Below are 6,385 nucleotides of genomic sequence, written 5' to 3' on the forward strand. Positions count from 1 at the left end.
GTAACTCAGCTTTTTTTTAAATGAAATCTTTGGAAATGTGTGGTGTTTCAAATCCACTATCAGAGGAAACAAATCTGATCTTAGTCTCTGTGTCATCTGTCTGGTGTAATTTCAGAAGAAGCCAGCTACTCAAAGTACTAGGAGGATCTTAGCTTTGGCCCAATGAAAAGGGATGAAGCTGAGACAAACGAGTGGTGAGTTGTGAGACTGACAGCAAACACCAATGCCAATAGAGGGAGTTGGCATCAAGGAGGACATGGCTTATCCTTTCAGCTTGACTTCAAGGAGTGCATCTGAATAAATTGTATTTCCTTGATTCCTCTCGTCCTCTCTCCTTGCCTCCTTCTCAAAACGCAATGGAGAAGAAGAGATAGGGGAGGAACCTCCGATCTTCTGCACAAATGTGCTTTAAGGAGGAGACTAGGAGGGAGGATGGGAGGAATCAAGGAACTAAAATTGACATTCACCCCAGGGCTTTCTATCTCTTTGTATACTGACTAGCCTAGTACAAGTCACAGCTAGAAGAGTTTTCTCTCTCTGACTGTCATATCATCATTAGTGTGAGAATAAATGTACTGGAGTAGAACATGTCACTAGGAGGGCGATGTGGTAATCAATTAACAGGCTTAACAACCAAAATAAACTGGGTTGTATTTATTAGTGCTTAACGTAGCAAACATGTATTGCACCATAGCAAAAGGTTTTACACCATAGCAAAAGGTTATACACCGTAGCAAAAGGTTATACACCGTAGCAAAAGGTTATACACCGTAGCAAAAGGTTATACACCGTAGCAAAAGGTTATACACCGTAGCAAAAGGTTATACACCGTAGCAAAAGGTTATACTCCGTAGCAAAAGGTTATACACCGTAGCAAAAGGTTATACACCGTAGCAAAAGCAAAAGGTTATACAAAAGGTTATCGTAGCGTTATAGCAAAAGGTTATACACCGTAGCAAAAGGTTATACACCGTAGCAAAAGGTTATACACCGTAGCAAAAGGTTATACTCCGTAGCAAAAGGTTTTACACCGTAGCAAAAGGTTATACTCCGTAGCAAAAGGTTATACACCGTAGCAAAAGGTTATACTCCGTAGCAAAAGGTTTTACACCGTAGCAAAAGGTTATACACCGTAGCAAAAGGTTATACACCGTAGCAAAAGGTTATACTCCGTAGCAAAAGGTTATACACCGTAGCAAAAGGTTATACCGTAAAAGGTTATACACCGTAAAAGGTTATACTCCGTAGCAAAAGGTTATAAAAGGTTATACACCGTAGCAAAAGGTTTATAGCTCCGTAGCAAAAGGTTTATAGCAAAAGGTTATACCGTAGCAAAAGGCAAAAGGTTATACACCGTAGCAAAAGGTTTACACCGTAGCAAAAGGTTATACCGTAGCAAAAGGTTTTACACCGTAGCAAAAGGTTTTACTCCGTAGCAAAAGGTTTTACACCGTAGCAAAAGGTTATTATAGCAAAAGGTTATACTCCGTAGCAAAAGGTTAGGTTATACACCGTAGCAAAAGGTTATACTCCGTAGCAAAAGGCGTAGCAAAAGGTTATACACCGTAGCAAAAGGTTATACACCGTAGCAAAAGGTTATTAGCAAAAAGGTTATACCGTAGCAAAAGGTTATAAGCAAAAGGTTATACACCGTAGCAAAAGGCAAAAGGTTATACACCGTAGCAAAAGGTTATACACGTAGCAAAAGGTTATACACCGTAGCAAAAGGTTTTAGCAAAAGGTTATACACCGTAGCAAAGTTAAAAGGTTATACACCGTAGCAAAAGGTTATACGTAGCAAAAGGTTTTACACCGTAGCAAAAGGTTTACACGTAGCAAAAGGCAAAAGGTTATACACCGTAGCAAAAGGTTATACTCCGTAGCAAAAGGTTTTACACCGTAGCAAAAGGTTATACACCGTAGCAAAAGGTTTTACACCGTAGCAAAAGGTTATACACCGTAGCAAAAGGTTATACACCGTAGCAAAAGGTTTTACACCTTGCAATGGAAAACAAGTTTCTGTTTGGACCAATTGAGGTAGACCCTCTCAGTTTCAACCCTTTTGCTTTAGTGTCGTCCTAGTGAATATGACAACCCTGCTCTCAGGCATATAACAATTTACCGAGAGTCATGTTGATGGAATGTGTGTACCAAACTAGGAGAGTATGTCCTCAGGTGCAGACAGAAAAGAACTGGCTGGGAACCATTTCCAAGAACTGCTCTCATGTATAGAAATGTAAAACCGAAAGTCATGCTAATAGTTTCTGTTTCACAGTTCTGGATGCTCTGTGAATCACCTGGCCCTAAATCTCTCTTTGTTTCTTATGTTCTTGCAGAACACTGGATAAGGACAGGATAACACTGATCCCCTCCTTAGACACAACTAAAGATTCTGAGCAAGTGAACTTCTACTGTATTCCTACTGTATTAATATTGTATTACAGTACATATTCCCCACTCCCCTGTATAACACCTCCCACCATGCCGTTGATAGTGCTGTTCATCTCCCAGCTGCTGTGGGTGCGTGTGGCTGCCCTGTTGATCTCCTGCGTCATCTTCGGTGTGTCGGCCCACGGGGCCTCCCTCCCCGGGGTGGGAGACTGGTGTGTGTTCTGCTGGGCTTTCAGCTTCACTAGAACCCTGCTGGTGCTGCTGATGGAGCACATTGGCTTCCAGGCCGAGGCCCCGTCTCCTGGAATAACTTCCCTATCACCATGGCCTGCTACGCCACCCTGCTCTGGACTCTCTGCCTCCATCATCTTCCCCGTCTACTTCCTCAAGGGCCAGCAGAACCACAGGGAGGCCTGAACAAACGCATCTTCTCCAAAGTCTTCTCCTGCCTGGCCACGTGGCCTACCTGTGGGAGGTGACCCTGACACGGGCGCTGCAGGGTGAGGTGGCGGGCTGCATGGCCACGGCTCCAAGCCTGCTCAAGATGTGAAAGACCTTCATGGCCTGCATCATATACTCATGCTGGTCAGCGATCTGGTGTCGTACGATCAACACACAGCTCTCCAGTGGTGCATGGCAGTCTACTGTATCTGGTTCATCCTGTCTGTGGGTGTGGTGGTGCTGTGTGTTGGTGAGTGTATTGGCTGCCTCCCATTCCCCTTTACACGCTTCCTGTCAGCCTACGGTCTCCTGGCTGTTGTCATTTACCTGACCGCCACCATCATCTGTTCCGTGTTCCAGTTTGACAAGCGTTCCAACCATCCCCAAACCTGGCAGCAGCCCACACTGGTGACGGTTGACGTGCTCACCGCTCTCAACTTCCTGCTCTACCTGGCTGACCTGGCCTACTCCGCACACTTGGTGTTTGTCAGTGTGTGAGAGAGGAGGGAGAGAAACTACTGTGTAAAATGTATTCAGTTGCTCTTTGAAAATGTAAATTTTTCTCTTTATCTTCACCATGCAAATGAAAAGACAGCTCAATAATATCTGACTGTAGATAATGTACTATGTGGGCTTCAGTTAGGATAATATATTTATTTTTTTAATAACAATGCTGGAATGTGAATATACCTGCACCATCAGAGGCATATTTCAGAAATTTCACCTATGTATTTCATTACATGGGTTATTGTTATATGATTGTCACTTTAACGATGTACCGTTGCAACAGCACAGGCATTTTGAAAAGTTATTTTCCACCAAGGTATCTATGTGATGTGATCAGCCTGTCAGAGTGTCTGAGTGTCTGTTTGAGCTGCTCTGCTAGTGTTTTGAAGCTAAAATAAATGTGTCTGCCTTGTTTGATGCTCTTTAATGCAGTCTAATCTTTAATGATTAGACTGCATTAGTGATTAAAATACTTGAATGGCTCAGAACTTCCTCCAGCTAAATCAAGACAAGACAGAGGTACGTATTATTGGAGCCAAAGTACAGAGACAGAATTTGGCCGCACATTTTAATTCACGGGCAATAAAGATAAAACACCAGGTTAAAAACCTGTGTAATTTTTTATTCTGAACTTAATTTCAATCACACATTAGAAATGTGTCCAAAATAGATTTTTACCACATGAGGAACATTGGCAAAGTGTGGTCGTTTCTATCTCAGGCTGATACAGAGAGACTCATTCATGCTTGTATTACAAGTAAACTTGACTACTGTAATGCACTCCTGTCTGGTCTACCCAAGAAAGCCATTAGTCAACTGCAAAAACATACAGGATGCTGCAGCACTGGTACTGACCAAGATCAGATTGAGAGCACACATTACACCGGTTTTAAAGTCTCTGCACTGGCTGCCTGTGAGTTTTAGAAGACATTTTAAGATGATTCTATTGCTTTTCAAATCAATCCATGGTTATGCACCCCAATATATATCAAACATGCTTTTAAATTATGTACCCAATAGGTCCCTCAGGTCCTCTGCCACTGGCCTTTTAACTATCCCAAAGCCTAGGACCAAGAGGCATGGAGAGGCAGCCTTTAGTTACTATAACCGCTACCTCTGGAATAGCCTGCCTGAGAACCTGAAGGGGTTTTTAACCACACCTTTTTAGCTTTGCTTTTCCTTAGAGTGCTTTTTCGTCTTTCAGCTGTAATATTTCTATTTAACTGTTTTATGTTTGATGTGTTATAAATATTAAAAATGTTTTCTTTTTTCCTGTGATGCGCATTGTGTTGCATTCATGTCTGAAATGTGCTATGTATATATATATATTGATTTGATTTGATTGTTGATCATGCTATTTTATTGAACAAGTTGTCCTCAAATCGGCCTGGGCCCTGACGTCTGCGCTTGGTTTCATCAGTAGCGGTCTGTGGGTAAAATCACTGGGGAAGTCAAACCTGAAGAAAAGCCATATTACAACCTATGTGTTGTGATTGTTGCGTTGCTTTCTCTACAACCTGTTAGTTCTTATGTCTTGCCACTGTGATATATAGTGCATACGGAAAGTATTCAGACCCCTTGATTTTTCCACATTTTGATACATTACAGCCTTATTCTAAAATGTATTAAATTGTCCCCCCCTCCATCAATCTACACACAATACCCCAAAATGACAAAGCAAAAACAGTTTTTTAGAAATGTGTGCTTCCCACAATAAGTTGGGTGAACTTTGGCCCATTACTCCTGACAGAGCTGGTGTAACTGAGTCAGGTTTGTAGGCCTCCAGGCTCGCACACGCTTTTTCAGTTCTGCCAACACATTTTCTATAGGATTGAGGTCAGGGCTTTGTGATGGTCACTCCAATACCTTGACTTTGCTGTCCTTAAGCCATATTGGAACAACTTTGGAAGTAAGCTTGGGGTTATTGTCCATTTGGAAGACCCATTTGCGACCAAGTTTTAACTGATGTCCTGAGATGTTGCTTCAATATATCCACATAATTTTCCTCTCTCATGATGCCATCTATTTTGTGAAGTGCACCAGTCCTTCCTACAGCAAAGCACCCCCACAACATGATGCTACCACCCACCTTGCTTCACGTTTGGGATGGTGTTCTTCGGGTTGCAAGCCTCCCCCTTTTTCCTCCAAACATAACGATGGTCATTATGGCCAAACAGCTCTACTTTTGTTTCATCAGACCAGAGGATATTTCTCCAAAAACATACGATCTTTGTCCCCATGTGCAGTTGCAAACCGTGTCTGGCTTTTTTATGGCGGTTTTGGAGCAGTGGCTTCTTCCTTGCTGTGCGGCCTATCAGGTTATGTCAATATAGGACTCGTTTTACTGTTGATATAGATACTTTTGTACCTGTTTCCTCCAGCATCTTCACAAGGTCCTTTGCTGTTGTTCTGGGATTGTTCTGGGATTGATTTGCACTTTTCACACCAAAGTACATAAATCCCTAGGAGACAGAAGTGTCTCCTTCCTGAGCGGTATGACGGCTGCGTGGTCCCATGGTGTTTATACTTGCGTACTATTGATTGTACAGATCAACATGGTACCTTCAGCCATTTGGAAATTGTTCCCAAGGATGAACCAGACTTGTGGAGGTCTACAATTTTTTTCTGAAGTGTTGGCTGATTTCTTTTGATTTTCCCATGATGTCAAGCAAAGAGGCAGTGACTTTGAAGGTAGGTCTTGAAATACATCCACAGGTACACCTCCAATTGACTCAAATTATGTCAATTAGCTTTTAAAGCCATCATTTTCTGGATTTTCCAAGCTGTTTAATGGCACAGTCAATTTAGTGTATGTAAACTTCTGACCCACTGGAATTGTGATACATTGAGTTATAAGTGAAATAATCTGTAAACAATTGTTGGAAAAATTACTTGTGTCATGCACAAAGTAGATGTCCTAACCGACTTTCCAAAACTATAGTTTGTTAACAAGAAGTTTGTGAAGTGGTTGAAAAACTAGTTTTAATGACTCCAACCTAAGTGTATGTAAACTTCCGACTTCAACTGTAAGTATTCAGACCCTTTA

At 42.0% G+C, this 6,385-nt stretch overlaps 1 pseudogene; it reads left to right on the forward strand.

Moving 5' to 3' along the window:
* The first annotated feature begins 2,071 nt into the window (after window positions 1-2,071).
* Window positions 2,072-4,617, forward strand: LOC112261030 (annotated as a pseudogene).
* Window positions 4,618-6,385: the final 1,768 nt, after the last annotated feature.

Source organism: Oncorhynchus tshawytscha, linkage group LG10 (assembly GCF_018296145.1).
Source record: "Oncorhynchus tshawytscha isolate Ot180627B linkage group LG10, Otsh_v2.0, whole genome shotgun sequence".
Classification (NCBI taxonomy): domain Eukaryota; kingdom Metazoa; phylum Chordata; class Actinopteri; order Salmoniformes; family Salmonidae; genus Oncorhynchus; species Oncorhynchus tshawytscha.